At 41.7% G+C, this 23,026-nt stretch overlaps 1 pseudogene across 1 annotated transcript in view; it reads right to left on the bottom strand.

Moving 5' to 3' along the window:
* Positions 1–23,026, bottom strand: part of LOC148898918 (calsenilin-like) — a 41,004-nt pseudogene that overhangs the window by 4,384 nt on the left and 13,594 nt on the right. Inside the window, exons 3-5 of the transcript XR_016114660.1 lie at positions 18,364–18,538; positions 9,713–9,835; positions 1,879–2,003 (exon numbers count right to left, since the gene is read on the bottom strand). The product of XR_016114660.1 is annotated as a calsenilin-like (transcript). The remainder of the gene's footprint in view (positions 1–1,878; positions 2,004–9,712; positions 9,836–18,363; positions 18,539–23,026) is intronic.

Here is a 23,026-nt window from a genome sequence, read left to right on the forward strand (position 1 = left end):
CCGACGTCACTTTTTTGTTTCCTAACTGACATCAGAAAAACGTTTTATAACATCTAAAATACCCAAAACACACAGCATTATATTTTAGTCAAATGCAAAACACCAATAAAAATGACTTAAAGTGTCCAAAATCTGCAAAAAAAATTGAGCTGCGAATTGGGCATTTTCAGAAAGTCCCAGCCCTAGTTCGTGACGTCACGCCAAGACGTCTTGCATTGCTGGAGAATCAAAACAATGGCTTCAGATTCGGAGAATATGCTTTCTTGTTACACATCCAGTTATGAATATGATTCAAATAGTTCTGAAGAGGAAAGCATACATGTTTGCAATCGATTAAAGAATTTATTCCGTGCCATTTTGAGGCAACATTGGGGGTAAATGTCTCACTCAAAAAGAGGAAGAAGAAAATGCTGACCTCTTGTAGACATGACAGTGTATTGCGTTTCCACAGGCTGATAAATTCCTTATATGGAGCTTGGACGCCCTCTTCTGGCGCAACACGAGGTTTTCAGAGCAAACAAGCATTGCCGTGATGGAAGGACTGCTACAATGTGTCTTTTTTTTTAGGTCAGGGGCGTTCCTTCAGTGACGTCACGTACGGACTCGTCACCAACTCAAAAACAAGACTTCCTGAATATTCAGCATGAGTCTTAAAACGTAAAATATAGCTATATGCGGTGGAATCTTTGTACAATACGCTCAGTAGAAGTCATTTGAAGCCATTTTACAAACTATGGACACAACTTGTCCGGAGACGTCGGTTGTCCTTTATAGGACAACCAACACCATTTTTTTTTCCTAACTGACATCAGAAAAACGTTTTATAGCATCTAAAATACCCAAAACACACAGGATGATATTTTTAGTCAAATACAAAATACCAATAAAAATTAGTTAAAGTGTCCCAAAACGACTTCAAAATGACCTCGGAGATGGCGAGTTTGAGGAGGTCCCGCTCCCTTGTTCGTGACGTCACACCAGGACCTCTTTGCCTTGCTCTAGATTCAAAACAATGGCTTCAGATTCGGAGATGCTTTCTTGTTACTCATCCAGTTATAAATATGACTCAAATAGTTCTGAAGAGGAAACCCTAAATGTTTGCAATCGATTAAAGAAGTCCTCCCGTATCAATACGAGCCGTCAGGACTCCAATGTGGCGTCCTAGAAAATCCACAAGATGGCGCCCAAGCTCCATTGGAAATGGGCTGATTTGTCTGCTGGGAATTTGTGTCAACTAGTAACAAATAGTAGTCTTGCTGCAACACACGATTCACCATCGCGTTATTTATGTGTTTTCCTTCTAATTTCGTCATCAACACGAAGTTTCCAGACTAAACAAAGTACCCAAAATGCATTGTGTGTCGCTTTCTCGGTCAGGGGCGTTCCAGACGTGACATCACGTCAGGCATCGTCATTAACTCGAAAACAAGACTTCCTGAAAATTCAGCGCAAGTCTTAAAACGTAAAATACAGCTACATGCCGTGGAATCTTTGTAAAATACGCTCAGTAGAAGTCATTTGAAGTGATTTTACAAATTATGGACACAACTTGTCCGGAGGCGTCAGTTGTCCTTTAAAACAACGTATACATTCAATGCAGCGAAAGAAACCTTAGATTTAGAAAAAAAGAGTTAATTCCTCCGTTATATGACTCTGGAGTTATCTTAGCTTGAAATGGGGGAGGCTGTACATAAGGCAAATGCTGCCCCCTCATGGAAGGGAAAAACATTGACAGAGGTCTGACCTTTATCAGCAATTCCCGAATAAATTCGGCAATGACAGTGAAATAGTTAATGACCACTAAATTACCTCACAGCATATAACAAATTGTGATCATATAGAGTTTCCCCTATCAGTGATGGATGTACTGGTACATACATTCTTGAAGCCTCTGTAGAGCGACTGGAGCTCCTTTCTAGTGAACTTAGTCTGAGCCTGAAGTTGGTCCAGGCCTTCTGGCTGGTGACGCACCGTCGACAGCTCCAGATCACCGTCGCTGTTGTCTGTAGAACAGAGAGAGAGAGAGAGAGAGAGAGAGAGAGAGAGAGAGAGAGAGAGAGAGAGAGAGAGAGAGAGAGAGAGAGAGAGAGAGAGAGAGAGAGAGAGAGAGAGGGGGGGGGGGGAGAGAGAGAGAGAGAGAGACAGAGAGAGAGAGAGAGAGAGAGAGAGAGAGAGAGAGAGAGTGACAGAGAGATTGAGACAGAGAGATGGATAGAGAGAGAGATAGTGAGAGAGAGAAAGAGAGAGAGATAGAGAGAGAGATAGAGAGACAGAGATAGAGGGAGAGAGAGAGATATATATAGATGGATAGAGAGATAGTGAGAGAGAGAAACAGAGAGAGATAGAGATAGAGTGACAGAGATAGAGAGAGAGAGAGAGGGGAGAGAGAGACAGAGATAGATGGATAGAGAGAGAGATAGAGATAGAGAGAGGGAGAGATAGTGAGAGCGAGAGAGAGATAGAGAGACAGAGAGATAGAGAGACAAAGAGGCAGATGGAGAGAGAGAGAGATAGAGAGACAGAGAGATAGAGAGACAAAGAGGCAGATGGAGAGAGAGAGAGATAGAGAGAGGGAGAGAGAGATAGTGAGAGAGAGAGAGAGAGAGAGAGAGAGAGAGAGAGAGAGAGAGAGAGAGAGAGAGAGAGAGAGAGAGAGAGAGATAGTGAGAGAGACAGAGAGATGGAGAGAGAGAGAGAGAGAGAGTGACAGAGAGATAGAGAGAGAGATGGAGATGGAGAGAGAGACAGAGAGAGAGAAAGAGAGAAAGAGAAGGGGGAGATAGGTAGTAATGCGTGCAGTGGGGAGGGTGAGTATGTAAGGAGAAAAAGCAGGAGGGAGGAAAGGGGGGTGGGAGGGCAGATGTTAAGTGTATGCATGTATGCATACAGGAGAGCATTCAGGGAGGGTTGCGGGATCTCACATTTAAGAAAGAGGAAGCAGAGAGAATGTCTTAACAAGCAAAAAAGTCAGGGGGAAATGGGTTGGACTTTCTTCATGGCGGAAATGTCACCAAACATTTTCTGTTTGCCTTTGTTTTTAAACACACTCGGTCTAATCTGCTGGTTGCCAGTTCACACATACTAAGAGAAAGCACAGCATGGGTGGGATAAATGAAAAAAAATCATATCAAAAGAGCAGAGACAAGGAATTTTCCAGAGCACGATTTTCCATACTCACCATCTTTAGACAGAGAGAAGAGAGGAAGGGGTGCGGACACCACAATGGAGGGGAAAGAGAGTGCGTGGAGGACAGTGGGAGGGTAAGGAAGAAACAAAACAAAGAATAAGGTCAGACTGGACAGTCAAGATTTTTGTATGACGACAGCAGAGCGGACGGAGTGTAGGAAGAATAACTTTGAACACTTTAGGTATTACTCTCCAATGCTTAACTCATTCACTGCCAGACGTGCAAAAATGTGTCCACTCCTGTGCCAGGGTTTTTGTCATTGTCAGTCAAATTGCAGGACCCACAAAATATTGAGTTTTTGGACTCCATCAACATTGTAGGCTTTCAGTCATACAGGAGTGGTCCATCGATGAAAAGGTTTCTTCAGATTCATCTGTACTTCTTTGAATGTGTAATGTAAATTCCAGAGTTAGCAGCACAACTTTAATTTGCTGACGAAGCTCTTCAGAAAAGGAGCGAAACCTCCGACACCTTCAAAGAAGTACAGATGATGGCTGAAGAATCGATAAACTCTCGATGCAGCATAAGAAACCTTAGACTCTCCTCTTTCATAAGAAAAAAAAAAAAAAAAAACGATTGAATTCCCAAGTTATATGGGCCTGGAGTTATATGAGCTTGAAATGAGGGTGGCTGTCCAAAATATAATGAAATATAAACATATTGGTTTATATAGCGCTTGAACAACAGCTGAAGCTGGAACAAAGCGCTAACATGGAAAACAAGGTAAATGCTGCTCCCTCGTGGAAGGGAAAAAAAACATTGCCAGAGGCCGTGGCCAGCCCTTTATCGGCACCCAAGCATGAAACATCAAAACCTGAACAAATTCAGGAATGGCGGTCAACGTCATATTTTCAATTCCCGAATAAATTCGGGAATGGCAGTGAATGAGTTATCGGTTGTGGGTTAGCTGTAAACCAAGGGTGTCAATGTCATTTTTTTGCTGCAGGCCACATTGTAGTTACGGTTTCCTCTCAAGGGCCGTTCTCAATTTGGGGAAGCCATTAGAATGTTTAATTTCCTCCACATACTACATATAGAGCGCACAACAAATTCATGAATAACTAGTTTTCAAATCTGAAGTCCAGAATAATGTTATTGTGGTTTACATATGACAGTTTAAAATATCTGTTCAGACTTTTGAGCTTGATTTGCTCTTGTGAGCCAAATAAAATGAGGTTAGCGGGCCGGATTTGGCCCCCGGGCCTTGACTTTGACACCTGTGCTGTAAACAATTCAAACCGAGCTAAGTAAAAAGTGTACATGTTTTGTTAGATTTATACCGCTTTTAACGGTCACATTTTAGAGATAAAAGCATGACAGAATATATATTTTGGGTCTACATATATATAGTTTCAGTCAGGTGGGATCCCCTCATCTCCTATATCACTACATTTCAGGAACATCAATCCTAGTTGTATTAAATTTTATAATACCATCATATCCGACTGCACATCGACATACGCACGGCATCGTCGCAAAAAAAATGTTCAAAAACTAATTTAATCGGCTTAAAATAAAAATCTAGAATGGATAGCACTGTTATTGTTCAAAATGGCACAAATGGTCCACATCAAAGTCTGTGCTAATGCTGACAAAAAAAACTAATACTTCACAAAGACAAGCATCTGTGCTTACAGTTTCCCAAACTTCAAAGACCCCCAAAAACGATGCAATGAAATGAATCTGCATGCAAATCTTCATAGCTGACCCCAAAACTATCCATTTTGAACAAAGCGGGCTTACTCAAATCTATCTAGTCTTTTTTTCACTTTGGATAAACATCATACATTTTTATCATGACAATGCAAACTTTCAAGTGAGCAAAGAAGTTTCTCACCAGTCTCGGTGATGTCAATGAGGCCCAGTAAGTGCATCAGTTTGAGGAACATGATGACCAGACACACGATGCCCACTGTCTGCAGACCCTCAGTCTCCCACCGGACACTCATCCTGCCCTCGTCTTCTAACTTTCCTTCCACGGTAACGTGTCTTTGTTGCTATATGTTCATCATGGTTGCGCTCTGATCCATGTCTGCGTCCTGTCACTTTGCCCGTCACTCTCTTGTCTGTCACACTTTTTCCAGACGGTGTCTCATTTTAGCTCGCTCCCTCTACCATGTTAATTGACTTTTTTTGGGGCTTTCTGCACTTTCCGCACCCTCACTTCACCACTGGATTGCATTTTTATTTTAGTTGCACTCTAGCCATAAGTGACAGAAAGGTGTGATGGTCTGAATGCTTGTTCAAGACTACATATTCTGAAAAAGTAACTTTTTCATTGCTTCTATACAAATCATTAAGTCTGTTTCTATCTACCTACCCGTGTAACTATCTATCCGACTATCTATTTATTTTAAACAATTGCCAAACAACTTTGTTCAACCAAGTATGATAAACAATAATGAAGTTTCAGTTAAATGTTGCTAAAAAAAATGTTTATTTTATTTATTTGATTAATTGTTACAGCTCTAAATAAAATGTATGTATGTATGTATGTATGTATGTATGTATGTATGTATGTATGTATGTATGTATGTATGTATGTATGTATGTATTTAATTTAAAACAGATTCTTTTCTTACAGACAGTGTATTGTAGATGTTCAAATACCTGACATGTCAATGTGACGAAGGCAGAAGTATATGGTAACATGTCAGGTATTTGAACACCTACAATACACTGTCGGTAAGAAAAGAATCTGTTTTAAATTAGATATCAAGTAGACAGGATGCACTTAATACAACTATTTTTGTATTTGTTTGTTTGTTTGTTTATTGTAAACAACAAAATTGCCCAACAACTTTGTTCAACCAATTTAGTTTGATAAACAAACAAGAGCGCAGTTTCAGTTAAATATAGCAAAAAAAGCTTCATTTTATTTATTTAAAACTACAACGATTGTCAAACAAATTTCTATCTGTCTTATCTTATTTCTAAAAATGTGTCTCCCAGAGACTAGTTCTGAATATCTGGTCCTATGTTGCATAACATTGTGCTAATTTACATTGTGAATGCCCCTCCAAAAAATTCTGACAGAGTAGACCCAAGTGACATCTGGACGGCACTCTGAAACAATATCGTAAGGAAACACCAAGACAAGCCATATCATATGCAGAAGTGCATTGAGACTTGTAAAATACACAGACTATAATTAGCTAATGGCTGGGAAACGGGGCAAATGTTAAAGCTATTCGAGTTGTGACAGAGAAACAGCACTCTGGCATTTCCTCTCACCATGACTCAACACAAAATGGCTAAGTGCTTATGTCACTGTGTTGTGGTAAATCTCACAGCCTCACTATTCTATTAGAATAGTGTTCATTTCTCTCACCCTGTGTCCCTGGTTGGGTTTTTTGAAACACACTGATATTATTTATTTCCCAAAATATTTTCAGGATTTAAGGCGATGCTATTCAGTGAAATCCACAATTTTGAGGTCAAACGTCAACAATGTGACCTCAATCACATTGTGCCAAAACACACACCGTGGCCTATTTTTCCAAATGTTCCACCGTCTCCTCCGGGATGCTCACAAGGGTACGGAAAGTATTCAGTGGAGTCCTGACACATTCATGGAGTAATGAAAAGGGAACAGCCAACGTTCACTCCCTCGGGTTCTGTTACACTTGTTCAAAGGGTGAGGAACACAGATCTTGGCCGCCCTCTCGTGGACAACTCTTAAACAACAAATACAAAGCTCACCAGCATTTTTTGGGGGATGAAGCAGAAGTAATCAGCATTGTTTTTGTATATTCAACTCTAAGTGAGCCTTGCCAACATACTATAATGTCACTTATTGTGATATAAAAAAGACGGTGTCACAAATTTTAGTGTAATAGTGTTAAAGAGAGAAATGATTATTTTCCAATAAAAACATTTTGTTCAAAAACCGCTAAGCTACGAAAATTATACTAAAAGACGTGGCCCGATTTAGTTTGGAAGTATAATAGTGACGACCAGTTGAGTGGCTAATTCAGACGCAATGAGGTAAAGTTGAGCGAGGAGCACGGTTAGACACGTGAAGGACATTTTTTTGGGTGCGACTGATGGATGATCGATGCCCTTCAAGGCCATGGAGGAATTCTACGGGTTCCATATTTAGGCAGCCTCAGAGAAAACTGCTCAATACCGCATGTATAATTGATGTGAGGTAATGCTAAACCGGGGTGCATCACGATAGGCTTTAGGGAAGCGGGGGGGGGGGGGGGGGGGGGGTATCAAGAGAGCTGATGCGATTGAAAGGATTGATGAATAATAAAAGAAAAGAACATTACTGGGGCTTTTGCTGAATTTATTACTTACTGATGCTGAGCAATATTACAAACACTAATGCGGCGCCGACAGCCTTCTTGCTGTAATTGGCTTGTCGTGCCGACTGCAAGCCACTTTGACCCAAAGACCAAAATCAACAAAACCGAGATGGCTCTAGAACATCAAAATATGAACCCGGGTGTTGTGCACAAATAATCACGAGTTAATACACAGGTGCCAAATCTGGCCCACCAGATCATTTTATTAGGCCCGCGAAAGCAAATTGAGCATTTCAAGGGACACGATTCCTTCATTGATCAATCAACAACTCACCTAAAGTTACTCATTGTACCGTCCTTCCATATTGCTAGCCAGCTATCCAGTCATTCGCCCATCAGAATCAGAATCAGAATACCTTTATTCGTCCCGCAGCCAGCTATCCAGTCATTCGCCCATCCATCCATCCATCCATCGCCCCAATCATGAGACCAGTCCCCTAAAGGTTTCCCATCACACCTGTCAGGTCTGTCTGATAACCTGATCCCCCTTCCCGTTCCAGCAATAATGAATTACAACCATTTGTCCAACCACACCTCAATCAGCCACCCATTGACAAATCACCTGTCTACGTACAACCACTATAGTAGTAAAACTTCTCCAGCAGTCTCTTTCTAACCATCTACGAATATCACATCACTTGTTTCATTCTTTATTATACTATTGTATTTCCTGCACTTCTTCTTTGTTTAGTTATGATGTTATTTTCCAGTCCACAATGTGTTTGCTGGCTCAGTATGCCAACTGTTATTTATCAGGCAACAACAGGCTATCAATTTCAGAATCAGAATCAGAATCATCTTTATTGGCAAATATGTAGAACACACAAGGAATTTGTTTCCGGTAGAACACGCTGCACTAGTATCGTCGTCCAAAAAAAACTGCTAAGTTGCACTATACAGGTTGTCGGTGTGAGGTTTACATTGGATTTAACAAATGTTTTTATCATGGAAACAAATAATAAAAAGTAAAAGATTTATAGTAACAAAATGTCCCCTGCTGTTCTCTTTCAGCCAGTATACTCTTCTTCCTTTTTTAAACAACACTTTGTAGGTCAAATATTGTCTTTGCAGTTGCGAATATCATAGAGCACTGCATCCTTTAATACACGGTGTCAAAGTCAAGGCCCGGGGGCCAAATCTGCCCCACCACCTCATTTTATTCGGCCTGCGAAAGCAAATCAAGCATGTCAAGTGCCATGATGCTTTCTCAAGTCCGAAACTAAATTTCAAATTGTCCCATTTAAACCACAATAACAGTCAAAATTGTTTTATTTAAAAGTCTTTATTCATTAATTTGTTGTGCGTTTTATATGTAATATGTGGAGGGGATGAAACATTCTCATGGTTTCTCCAAATTCACAATGGCCCCCAAGAGGAATAACTACAACATGGCCTGGGTCAAAAAATGAGTTGACACCCCTGTAATAGAGGTTTTGTGCCTACTGAGCACTGGCGTACCGACAAGGCCTGCAAACCCTTCTCTGCTGGCCTGAAAATATCTGACCATGAATTCTTATTAAATAATTCCAAATTGTCTTTCAGCTTCCTTTCATTACTTTTCCCCTTTTGCGCTGCTTCCAGATGTGTTTTCATATTTAAGCATTTAACCAATCACATTTCAGCCATAGTTTGTTACCACTGTCAGAAATCTACCTGGATGCGTTCACAATCAGTTCGGAGGGCCCTGTCGTATCAAATGTATTGATCATACTGTTGTTCTAACCAATCAGATTTCGAATTGGGCACCTTCTTGAAGGCACTGGTAAACGTCAGAGTTTTCAAAAAATATGATTGGTTAGTCACTAGCCATAGTTTGTGAAAACTGCTTTGATGACAAGCCGCTAGTGACAAGATCATACTGGCCACAGCCAGCAAATATATTGTGTTGATTTAATAGCAGTTTTGCAATGGCTGAAGGAGAAGAAATGGATTTGGTTGAAAATTTACTTTTAAAGCCATTTTGAAGACGGACCATTCAAGAAAAAATGGACATCATTCAGAAAGTTCGGTCAGTTATTTCCTGGCTAATGGTACCCTCTCGTGGACTTGTAGTAAATCACACCACACTTTTTTCAGTCTCCATTTATTCAGACGTAGCACTACTGAAGGCCTAGCGATGAAATTCACGGCCCACCAGTGCTTCTGAGGCAACAATTAAATAATAATAATAATAATAATAATAATAATGGAGAAGGGGCCTCATGTTGACCCTTACCTTCAAAAGAGGACATGGGTTCCAGTATGCCAAACTGCTTGAGAACAGCCACGAAGAGAATGATAACCACACCAATGGCAAACAACTCCATGCCTTGGATCCCCATGGTTGCACGGGACGGGCCTTATAAATGAAAAAGGCCGAGCCGACCAGGAATTAGTGTGGGCCAACACCCCCCCCCCCCCCCCCTAGCAAACAAGTGTTTTCACCGGAGCTCAGCCAGGGAGTGATGGGAATCCGCTTGACAGGTGAGAGACTGCATGGGTTTGTCTCGAGACACCATGCGAAGCGGGCCAACAAGCTGTTTGTAATGTCAACAGAGATGCTCAAGTGGAAACAACGTGGATGCCGACATATATGGAAAACCTCCCTCTGAGGAAGCGAGAGGCAAGACGGGGTGCCATTTATTAGGCGCAATAAAGCAGATGTTTCAAGTCACTTTTCTCCAGATTCCCTCTTAAAGCAAATAGCTATTATCAGTCCTCCCGTCATCGCGTTTCTCTAAATCACATGACGGGTTCACCTAAGGATGTTTTTGAAGAAAAGCACACACTTTAGTGGGTGTCTCCCATGGTTCTAGTGACTTTAGAGATCCAGATCTCTTCTTTCAGGTGGTAGAAAGTCCAACTGCGTTGAACAGTGGTGGCTTTCTCATCCACATGACGTGAGTGAAAAGGAATCACCAAATCACGTGCAAGAAAGGTGTGAAGCCAAAACACAACAAAACACAGGTTGTTTTGCCAGCTGCTGCTCACTACACTTCTGAGGCAATGTCAGGAAAAATCTAAAAAGTTCAGTGGAAGATTGCAATGCTAAGACAGTGGCTAAAAAATGAGGCAAGAAACAACTCCAAAGTCCTCCTGCTGCGCTGGTTCTGGATTTCGTAATCCCTGAATGCATCCAGTAATTTCAAATTGAACGTCAATTTTAGTCTCTCCTAGTTGAGTCCACTCCTGCACACACCCAAATCCAAATCCCGATATGGAAGCGTCCAGTAAGGCAGCGAGGAAAATCCGTGAAGGGATACCCCATCAATCCGACTCTGCCTGCGATGCGCTTCGAGGTATAAAACCAAAGTACCCTGTGCATTTTATACCTCCGGCTATCCCGACTTCCCTCTGGTCTCACTCTCCTCCGCCTTTTCCTCCTCCTCTTCCTCCTTTCTCTCCATCTGATATGCCTTGAAGCCCTGAACGCACCACCCCATTGCATTTCCTCCTGTCATTCCATAACTTTGGTCAATCCCCCATACACACATAACCCTGACTTTATTGTAAAATATTCCACAGCTGGCCAGAGATCAACAACAATGGATAAATATGAGTCATGTCAAAAAAATCACTCTACACTGGCTAATGCATCAAAGTGAGGCTAAGGTGTGTGTGTGTGTGTGTGTGTGTGTGTGTGTGTGTGTGTGTGTGTGTGTGTGTGTGTGTGTGTGTGTGTGTGAGACAGAGAGCGAGAGAAAGAGAGCGAGAGAGAGAGAGAGAGAGAGAGAGAGAGAGAGAGAGAGAGAGAGAGAGAGAGAGAGTTTGTATGGTTATTTTCGTGAGGTCCACTATGATTGTATATCCTACATAGTGAGGACATTTTTGACAAGTGATGACTTTTTGGTCGGTCCTCATACGTTTTTTATTTTAAAGACTTTTAGAGGGTATGCATCTGTGTGTGTGCGTGTGTTCCTTTGCTGACTTGGTCGAATAAAGAAGACACAAAAAATGGAGGCCAGAGTCATCAAAATCAATATCCTTGTGGTCAGATAGGAGTCGGGCACTCCCTTTCACTTTTGCTGTGTCTTTTTTAAAATCTCCACTGCTTTGGACGCAGAGTAAAAAATAGCACCAAATATGACATGACATATTTTTTTTTCAGCAACACTGTGTGTTATGTCAATCATGGTCAATTGGTAATACAGTGTGTGTGTGTTGCCAATCGTTGCACATCCTTGCCCCCTCAAGGCCAAGTTGAACTCCCTGAACCAGGGAGTTACTCCAGAACCAAATAAGCTAGAAATGAACTTTTTTCAAGTCTAAGGTTTCTTACGCTGCATTGAATGTGTATGTAGTCCTAGAACTCAATATTCTGTGGGCCCTGAAATTTGAGTGAAAATGACAAAAACCCTGGCATTGGAGTGGACAAATTTTTGCACATCATGTGGCGGTAATTGAGTTAAGATTCTTAATTCGCACTTGGGTGAAGCAGAGTGGATCAACTGATGGGCACCCGCACACACCCTGAAGGAGGATATATTTGCGTACTGATGCTTTTCAATGGGTTTGTGTGTGTGTGTGTGTGTGTGTGTGTGTGTGTGTGTGTGTGTGTGTGTGTGTGTGTGTGTGTTTCTGCAGCCATTAGGACACTAACAGGGTTTTTAAAAGGAAGCCTGTCCTCTGCCTGCTGACACAACAGTCAGTAAAGGCTTATAGAAATTGCATAATGTCTGACCACAAAGTCAAATCTAAATCTTCTGCATGGATCCAACTCAAACCCCTCCCCCTCCCCCAGCCCCCCACCGTTCATTAGATTCACTGCAAAACTGCTCGATATGATCATATGTCTACGTGGTGTATGGAATTGCTGCCAGTCCGGCTTTGATCAATCAAACCATAAAGAATAAGATGAGGGGTGGGAAATCAGGATCAAAGTAGTGGTGACTCTAATATCCGTAGTATGCAAACAAGAATGCGGGCAGAACTTGACTGCCCATCAGTGGCAAGTTGCGGGACTGCAGCGGTTAAAAAGCATCTTTGAATCATACAGTGTGCTAAAATTGAGTTGTAGGACAATTTGAACAGGGATCATGTTTGCTTTCATTATTTTTTGATGAAATAAAAAATAAAATGTAAAGTCTTCAGTAATGTTAGTGGTCCAGTAAGAACCCCCAGTTCCTCAAAAGCCATATCCTCAATAAATCGTGGTCATTTCAGGGTTCTATAGAGCTCACTGATGATCATTTGAATTAGTTCCTATCCTTTTCAGGCATGAAATTTAAATATGAAAATAAGTAAGAAAAAACATCTCGCCAGTTGATTGAGTGTAAGGGCCATTACAGACTGTGTTTCTAGGGACATCTGTGATGTTCCAAGATGTATTTAGTTCCCTAACAATACACACGCTACCACACATTTGTACGTTTTCTGAGCACCACATAATGAAGCCTTCAATGACAACTGCTGCAGCCACGAGAAAGACTCAACGGACTCAAGTTTTGAGAATAAGACCCAGTTCCTACCTGAGCGATGGTACCTGGCTGCACCGTGTCCACAGTGAGAAAGACAGCTGGGCCTCGAAAGACGCCTGCGGGCCTCCACAGAGAGAGCAGCCATCACAGCTCCCATAATGCCTCGAAACAGACCAACTTTCTTTGCGCTAAGCTACTCTGAGACAATTTCAAACTTTAAAGGCAAAGACGGGAATCTAATAGTGAGGTTTGACCCGCGAGGGTAGACTGAAACCGCCACTTTCCCTGCCAGGTGGTTGTGGCTCACGATGACAAAACGGTTTCACACACATCTCAGCCGGTGGGACCACCTTTGAAAATCCATTTGAGCCTGGAACAGAGCGAGGGATCGAATAGCGATAAACGGCTTGTGACCTTTTACATCACACACTGTTGCAACGCCTCCACAAATCATTTGATGCCGTCTCGGGCACTTCCTATCTTCTGAACCTCTGCACATGGACTCTCCAATACCCTCTGATGAACTACAGTGGAAGCTAATTTCAGTATATTTCCAGTTACAGTATTTAGACACACGATTGATTTTCAGAACAGTGTCGTGATCTCAATCTAATTTGGCATTACAATTTTAACCTCACATAACGCTTGCTTTACATGTGCGCATCTATCAAGTGACAACGTTGGAACAAGAAGGGTGCATTGAGGTCAAGAATTGAATATAAACTGCCCAAATCAACTTTTTTTTGTCAGAGGAGTAACGATTCTCCTGACCAAACAACACGGTGCCTTCAAAATAAAAGCCTGGTTGTTTGCAGTTGAGTACCGTATTTTCCGATGTATAAGCCACACCGGAGTATAAGGCGCACCCCCAATGAATGGTGTATTTTCAAACTTTTTTTCATATACAAGGCACACCTGACTATAAGGCACATCTTCAATGAATGAAAAACATTTTCCAAATATAATATATAAAAGTTTTCCAAATATAAGTCCTACCACATTATAAGGCGCTACCGTAGAGGCTGGGGTTATGCACGACTTCTACAGGAGGAAATGGAGTCGTGGCTGCGAGACCTGTTGTGGCTCAATATGACTTCACATATGAGGCGCACCTGCGTATAAGGCGCAGGATCATCTTTTGAAGTAAATGAAGGCTTTAAGGTGCGCCTTATACACCAGAAAATTTGGCAAATCATACCCTTAAAAACATTGCTCCTGCTTTGTTACTACTTGGGAAGCAAAGAATAGTCAGAGTACAATAATGTACTTTTCATAATCAATCACTGCCAAGTAGTGCTTCACGGGGATTTAGCACAGACATCCCATGACGCACATAATGCCGAATTCGCTGCTGAGAGGGACCGAATATCATTCATCTGGGATTGCATCATCATCAAATGTTAATCCCTCTGTGCCGCCCCCAGCCCCCAAAAAAAACTAATCTGGACAGTGCAGTCACGTTTTGAAAGTTAACCCCTTGATATCACCATGCCCATCACATATCTCAATTTCCCAAAAATTGATGACCTCTGCGTAAAAATGCTTCAAATTTGCACACATTAAGACTACCTGTACCAGGTGTCCCAGCGATGAAGCCCAGAAAACAGCGCAGCAGTTTGCCAATTTTCTTCTTGGATGCCTTCCTGCAAGAATTCATTCTTTCACGCCTTAAGATGATTTTGGACTTACTTCCACAGAACCCTGAATAGACTGAGAACTTTGCAATGCACCCTCAATTCGGCAGGTAACAATCCATGTGCAGATTGTTCGATTCAGCTCACCCTCAAATTGTTTTCTTGTGAGTGATGTCCACTTATTCCTTCTTCTGAACATCTTCCGCTCTCACTTGTCTCATCTACCAGTGTCAAGTCCCTCACTTGACGTTGGAAATAGGGCAGACCTACGGCTGCTGTCATTTGAGAACGACCTGGACTCAACCACATCCTCCATCTGATGTAGAAACGCGCCAGTATGTCTCCACCTTGAGTGAACACAAGCTGCAGAAGATGAGAAGTTGATTCGAAGAAAGCCCTGCGGTCTTCACCACACTTCTCGACTTTAACCCGACTCGTATTACCGCCCGTTGCTCCCTGCCCAGTGATATGGCTTCTCCATTAGGATGTGGAGTTTCTTTTCAAAGCACGGCTTCAAATGAGAGAATCGTTCGACAGATTAGTTTAGGTACACCTGAAAACCAATTCTGTTGGGTATCTGTTTTTTCGACTAGTATGGTTGGATGATCCCAGCTGACTGTTGGGCATGATGGTTTACACTGTACAGGTTGACAGCCAATCACATCAAACACTCGAAAGTACCAGGAGGACATAAAAACTACACAGACTAAAACTAGAGTTGATATTCAAACCCATAACCGCTCAATCGTGAGGCAGACGTTCTAGCCATTAAGTCAAGGAGCAGCCTGTATTCAGTGTTGCAGAGGATAACGAATACATGCATGTGAGAGTGAGAGATTATCTGCCCACATGTGCTCAATATATCCATTGCTCAAATGTTTAGAGTATAAATCCACAAAAAAAATGATGCTATTTGTTGGCCCGTCGATGGCATTTTGCAGTTTTTCTTATTAGCATCAATCTAAAAGCATATATCTGAACCAAGTTATGTGCTTGCTTTAAATACACAACATAAAATTGTGTTTTTATGTTTAGTTTGACAGTACACTTGAAGTGGGGGTGTCAAAAACGGTGAAAAGCCTCTTTTTGACAAATTAGCCACCCCCAATATTTTGCAGACAAGTCAAAGCGTAACATCAAAATGGCGGCTCATATCTCGCAAAATTTAAATTGTACCTAATGTTCCGGCCGGTGAATGACCTACATGAAAATTAGCCCTTTGTTTATTTAAGCCTTTTTGTCTAGAAATGCTTTGACGCATTACAAAACTCGAACAAGACTTTCAACCAAATAAATATTGAGTGAAAACAGCCATTCCCGGCTGCCACCCCCTACCTCCCTCCATTCAATACAGATCTCAATGCGGCTATTTTTAGTTGCTCGTCATGACCACGGTGAGGACTCACCCGAAAACAAAGCTGATTTTCCGCACAGTCCGGCTGCACTTTCTCCCACTGGGTGTCTTGTGTGAGATAAATTTCCAATCACAGTAAGGCTCTCTGTTACTTTGGTACTTAATAAATTGCTCACAGGGTGCACAAAAAAACAAGTCAGAGGAAAAGTACAAACTGCGTGAACAGCAAAGTTCTTGTTTTTTTGTGTGAATAAACATGGTAGCAAAACACATTTTTTGCTCTCGTCAACAAATAATTGTGTTTGAGTTATATTTCTGTCGACATTTTAAAAAAGTATACACACTTCAACCGTATCCTAGGATACATTGCAGTGGTTTCTGAATTTCTCAATCTGCAGTACATATGCACCGAAAAGCTAGCAATCACTCATTTGACGACTGAGTTTAAAATATTAGCGAAAGAAAATAGATGGCATGAAAGGGGAGTAAAAGAAGCTACTTTTATAAAACAGAAAAACCCTTCACTAAATCGCCATGGTGGTGTAAGGTTTAATTTGGATCGTGCAGTCAGAACAATAGAAGTAATCAGTGTAGCTTCAGGAAATAGTCCTCTGCTGCCCCCAACCTTAGGGCAGGGACCTATCAGAGCCGACGTCTGGCACCGCCACCCCTGGACAGTAGGGATATATATACATATAGGGACAGAGCTACCAGCAAAATTTTAGTTTGTTGACGAAGCTTCTTGGATGAGAAGCAAAACGTCCAACACCTTAAAAAAAGTACAGATGACGGCTGAAGAAACCTTTTCATCAAAGGACAACTCCTGTACGACAGAGTTTACATAGACGGACCGTATCCTAGCAAACACCAACTGTTTCGACAAGCAAATACACTTCTTCATCTTTCTGCTCGCTTCTACGATCAATGTCGATGAGCTGTTATTATTATTTTTGTGTTAATTCATTATAAATGAAATATATTAGTATGAATATTATTATTATTGTTATTATTATTATTCAGAAATCAGAATCAGAAAATCTTTATTTGTCCCACAATGGGGAAATTTGCAGTCCACAACAGCAATTTGAGAGGGGATGGGTGGGGTGGGGGTGAAAGGATAGAAAACAAGATATTATAAGCATAGCAAAATAAAAATGTCAAGTGTATACTGTAAATGTGCAAAGCCGTTTCCTAAAAAAACTGTACATAGTTACATTATTACTGTTATTATGATTATTATTATTATTAGTTACCGGGGGCCTCATTCATGTAGTCTGACAAAACGCTGACTGCCGCCACCCAACCCACCCAAATAAGCCTCCAACTCACTGACTAATCTCCAAAATATACACAACATGGTCATGTTTGGTTTCTTTCTTCTATTTTTGGATCTTAGTGGAGCACAGTACATTCTCCCAGGTTAGCCTCCATCATAAACTAAATAAATAATCCCTTGTATTTTTCAACAAATTTACCCATAAACCAGAACCCCAAGAATTGGTTCTGTAGCCACAAAGGGACATAAGTCTTCTTGTGCTGGTCCCAAGCCCGGATAAATACAGAGGGTTGTGTCAGGAAGGGCATCCGACGTAAAAGCTTGGCCAAAACAAACATGCGAATCAAACCTCTGAAAATGGAGGACACTGATTCACTGTGGCGACCCCTCGAAGAGAAAAGCCGAAAGGAAAAGAAGAAGAAGAAGAGTTACCGATATCGGGAGTTGACGTAATTCTCCAGCGCCGCTCAAAGATGACGTGCATGAGCAGATAAAGACGAATACAACTGTTAAAAATCACATTCATACGTGAATAAAGAACAAAAGGGAATTGTGTTTGAGATTAAAGGAGTACATATTTAATTATTATTAATTTAGTTTATCAATAACTAATAAAAAAAAAAATGTCGATGCATGAGCACGTCTAAGGGCACAAGTCCAGTGTGTATCGATGGAGCATATTGGCAGGGCAGACGCACAATTGGGGTTATTTATTACAACGACATGTCACATACATATCATTCAAACACGAATTTTTGAAAAGTAGAATATGAAGGAAAATAATTATATCTCCGTCTTATTTGATAGAGTAAAAATAATAGAAAGCAAGGGCAATTCTTAGAACCGCTAGAGGGCGCACTGAGATAACCAAGCTCTGGAGACCAATGTGGATGCAAGAAACTGAGCGAGCGCCATGACTGTAAATTTCACTTTGTCAGTTTATGAGCAAATAAATGGTGGTTATTTGAAATAGCAATGCAGTCACTTTGATAAATGAGTATAGAAATGAGTGATGTCCAAATGCTTGACTCTGGGGAGAGCTAAACTGCACAATGAGTCACTGCCCTCCCTTGAAACCCTGTGAGGTTGGTAGAGATCCAGCAAATCAATAATCTGATCAACTGAATTACATTTGGTCACAGTGGTTGTGTAATCATTTATCCCGTAAACAGTTAATCTACACGCACAAATCCAACTCTCTCTCACCTTTGTCCTGAGGCTGTGTGCTAGCGATGATCCATTTGACCAGGCAGCACTTCATCAAAGCTTTGCGAGAGAATCGTGGCTTCTGCCATTTCCCAGATTCCTTCCCTCGGCCCGGCGCGGGCTCCACACCATTGGCATCTCCCAGTAGGCTGCCGTCAACCCCTTTACCATCAGCCTGAAGGGGAAAATGGGGAAAGGATAAAGGATTTAAAAGAATAATAGAGAGCGCACAGGTCAATATGGAAATGGTGAAGCCAAGGGGAAGAGTGTTCAAATTACCCATGAAAAAGATTGAAAATTAATCTCAAATATGACATTATTTCACAAATTCTAGAAAAAAATAGATACTTTACAGTTCAGTTGCAGGCCATAGAGTACATGTCGTATCTGCTACTCAGCCTACGGACATATTTCAATAATAGTCTAGTAAAGCTCTACACCACTTCACCGTACAACCACAATCAGCATCAATCAACATCTACATCTTCTCATGTTTTATGGAGGTGAACCTTCCAAAGCGCAATCAAAGCTACTCTGGAGTGGCACTATCACATTGCTGAGCGATGTGGTCACACGTGGGCAAGTACCGTACACGTGTTGACACATGACGGTCACAGACACTTCCGTGGGTCTCAGTTGGCCAATAATGTGTCAAATATCAGCTCCTGTCTTTAAATGTAAATAAGCCCGCATGAGGTCACCTGTGCTCATTTCAGACAGACGTAGATATCTTTTCATCTACTCCAATTAGCTTGGCGTAGCTTTAAAACGCTTCATTGAAATTCATTGCGTTGAGCATTGCTAAACAGGCATTCGATTCATATGTATTTTGCGATGTCTTTTGAGAAGAACAAACAAAAACGCATGTACAAGTATTTACTGAAGCAGCCATGTGCTGTAAATGTGATGAGCGCAGAAGAAAGAGCGGAGAAGAATGCAAAGAAGCAACAGAAGGAGGTGAAGCGAGAAGATGGGAGATTTCCAAACAACCATTTGATCTCACGGGTGTACGGCCATGCAAAGAGGGAGAGGAAGAAAGAGAGATAAAAAGAAGCAGAGAGAGGGAAAAAAAGAGAGAGAAAAAGCGCAAAGAGGACTCGAACGTCTGCCGGCGTTCCTGGAATCACAGAAGTCAATTAGCATAATGAATCCTGGCCTTATCAGAGAAGAAGAGCAAAGGACGAGCAGAGGACAGCAGCGTGGCGATGAAGATATGGAAACGCTTGTTTCACACTGAAAAAGGAAACAAAGAGATCAAGATTGAGTGCCGTGAATTTGGTCGGATAAATTTGAATGAGTTCATCATAAAAGAGCACAATGGCGACTACACTGGCATGCAGGAAGTGAGCTGTCTTGATCCATTTATTCTCAACCTTCCGCAAATCCAACTATGACTTTTCTCCAGGCATTGAACACCTTAAAGGACAACCGACGCCCCCAGACAAGTTGTGTCCATAATTTGTAAAATCACTTCAAATGACTTCTACTGAGCGTATTTTACAAATATTCCACAGCATATAGTTATATTTTACGTTTTAAGACTCGCGCTGAATATTCAAGAAGTCTTGTTTTTGAGTTGGTGACGATGCCTACCGTGACGTCACGTCTGGAACGCCCCTGACCGAGAAAGTGACACATAATTCATTATGGGTATTTGGTTTGTCTGAAAACCTCGTGTTGATCCATGTTAATGGCAAAATTAGAAGGAAAACACATAAATAATGCGATGGTGAATCGTTGTGTGTTGCACCAAGACTACTATTTGATACTAGCTGACACAAATCCACAGCAGATAAATCAGCCCATTTCCAACGGAGCATGGGCGCCATCTTGTGCCTTTTCTGGGACGCTACATTGGAGAAAAAAACGAAATAATATGACAACACAAAGACACAGTCATTCAATCTTAAGCACTTTCTGGAGCCTCCTTGTTGTATTTGTAGAATCAAAGCGTCCTTTTCACCATTGGATCAGGGATGTGATGGTGAAATGTGCACATCTGCTACAAGTGTTGAAATCAAACACAAAGCCGTAGCATCCATTGACAAAAAGATTGTCTGGCATCTCCTGTCCCACATCAATCCGCTTCAATTCCAAGCCGCAACAGTTCCACATACGCAACGACCTTTGCTTGAACAAAGCTGGGCTGTGAAAATGCTGCCCATGACAGGCGCGAAAAAGCACAATCGCCCCAGAGCGGTCCAGTGATGACAGTCAAATGGCACTGACATTCCTCCCAATCAAAAATGGTGCTGGCATATTTGTTCTGCCAAAAAGGAAAACACTCAGCACAGTCTCCTCCTTCATGAATGTCGTGGCCAAAAAAGCTGAAAAACAATCCGTATGCGTTCCACACGACGCACAAAGCGACAAAAGAAGAAAAAACAACAACAACAACAACAACACAAAAACAACAAAAAAGAGCCAGGCTCGTGGGAGCACTTGCTGACAGCTGCCTACTCAGGTGCCATCTTTGATTGTGACATTTTCCCATACTGTATGTGAGGGCAGTAAGCATGCTGAGTTTACTACAAAAACACATAAATAATCACGATATACTAAGGGCCTGAAATACTTGTTGTAGTTGACTATAAGATAGAAGTTAAGTTGAACATTATTAAACAAGAGTTAAACAACCTGAGACCAGGGACCTATCATAGCAGAGTCTGGCACCGCCACGTCTGGACAGTAGGGATATAAATATATATAGGGCCAAAGCTACCAGCAAAAAAAAAATATTTCGCTGACGAAGCCTCTTGGATAAGAAGCGAAACGTCCGACACCTTCAAAGAAGTACAGATGACGGCTGAAGAAACCTTTTCATCGATTAAACGAGTGTTATCGTCTAGTGATTGCAACAGAGAGAGTAGAAAGTTTTCCGTACATCAGAAATGCAAATCAGTTCAGTCCCTATTAAAAACTGCAGTATTTACTTTTTTTCATGGATTTATTTCCGTGACGGTATTCCAAGGAAAAATCTGTGATGCACGCATCCCAAACGTGACCATAACACCACCGCTTGAAAGTCAAGTCAAGCTATATGCGATGCAGTTTCATAACATCCTATAAATAAATATGCCAGGCACACACACACACACACACACACACACACACACACACACACACACACACACACACACACACACACACACACACACACACACACACACACACACACACACACACACACGCACACACACGAGTCCTACATAACAAAGAATTGCATTCATCCATTTATTCCCTCATCAACATAGTTCCTGCCCAGAGGAGCAACAAAGAGAGGAGGGGGTGAATAAAAGGGTGGGTAGCCGAGAATGAATCCGGCTGTGACATGTCTTTAGAGAGTAATATTCCCCAAACTAACAGCTGCAGGCAGACTTTGTTTTGAACAGAGGAGAAATTCTTTGCTACATTAGCGGTTTGTTCACGCAACGCCGAGCAGGCCAACCTCCAGGAGTTAGATTGTTAACACACTGCTCAGCGAGGGACTTCAGTCACTTAATGTGTTCTTACTTGGCCGTGTGCATTACTGCGCCAGTAAAACAAAAATAAGATCTCATCCTAACACAAAGTAGGTGACGGGAATACCAGCAAACACACACACACACACATGCACACTTTCAATGCTTTAGCTAGCTTTGTCATAGGGCAAAAAAGCCAATAACTAGTTTTCAAATTTGGATTGGATTGGATTTGCCTTTATTAGTCTCACAGTGGGGAAATTTACATTTCACAGCAGCAAAGTGATGAAAGAAATGAAAGTAGAAAAACAAAATACATGAGCTGCTGGAGAGGCAGCCACTCTCGTGGTGCCGTCTTGAAGTCAAAAGAACAAAAAATATATTAAAAAATAACAAATATGACAGCACAAAGACAATATGACAAACCAAAAACACAGAGATGTGATGACATGAAGCAGTTCTAGATGAAAGAGGAGAGGATCAAAGCTTCTTTCCACCAGTGGATCAGGGACATCATGGTGGAACGTGCACGTCGACTACAAGCTAAATATTGAAAGCAAACACGCAGCTGTAGCATCCAGTGACGAAAAGAGATTGTCTCACATCTCCTGTCCCACATAAATCTGCTTCAATTCCAAGCCGCAACAGTTCCACATATGCGTCGGCGCTCTGCGCTGACGCTCCTTACTTCTTCTCGCGGGCTCCTCAAGCCATGCATGCATCCATCCAGCCGCAGACTGTCCAACAGCACCGACCTCTTCCGCTGAACAAAGCGGGGCTGTCAAAATGCTGCTCATTACAGGCGCAAAAAAAACACAATGGCCCCTTTGGTGTCCAGCGATGGCAGTCGAATGGCACCGACATTCCTCCCATTCAAAAACAGTACTGGCATATTCATGCTGCCGAAAAGGCGCAACCGCTCAGCACAGTCTCCTCCTTGAAGAATGTTGTGGCCAAAAATGCTGAAAAACAATCCGTATCCATTCCACACGACGCACAACAAAACAAAGTGAAGAAAACACGAAAACAAGACAAAAACAACAAAAAAAGCAAGGCTCATGAGAGCACTTGCTGACGGCTGCCTACTCGGGCGCCATCTTGGACTTCATTTTAGATTAAATTTGAAGTAAAAAATAATGACTGTTAAATGGGACAATTTGAAATTTAGTTTTTCGGACTGTAGCAAGCATCATGGCACTTGA

Source organism: Hippocampus bargibanti, linkage group LG04, assembly GCF_051943395.1.
Source record: "Hippocampus bargibanti isolate YZ-2025 linkage group LG04, ASM5194339v1, whole genome shotgun sequence".
Taxonomy (NCBI): Eukaryota; Metazoa; Chordata; class Actinopteri; order Syngnathiformes; family Syngnathidae; genus Hippocampus; species Hippocampus bargibanti.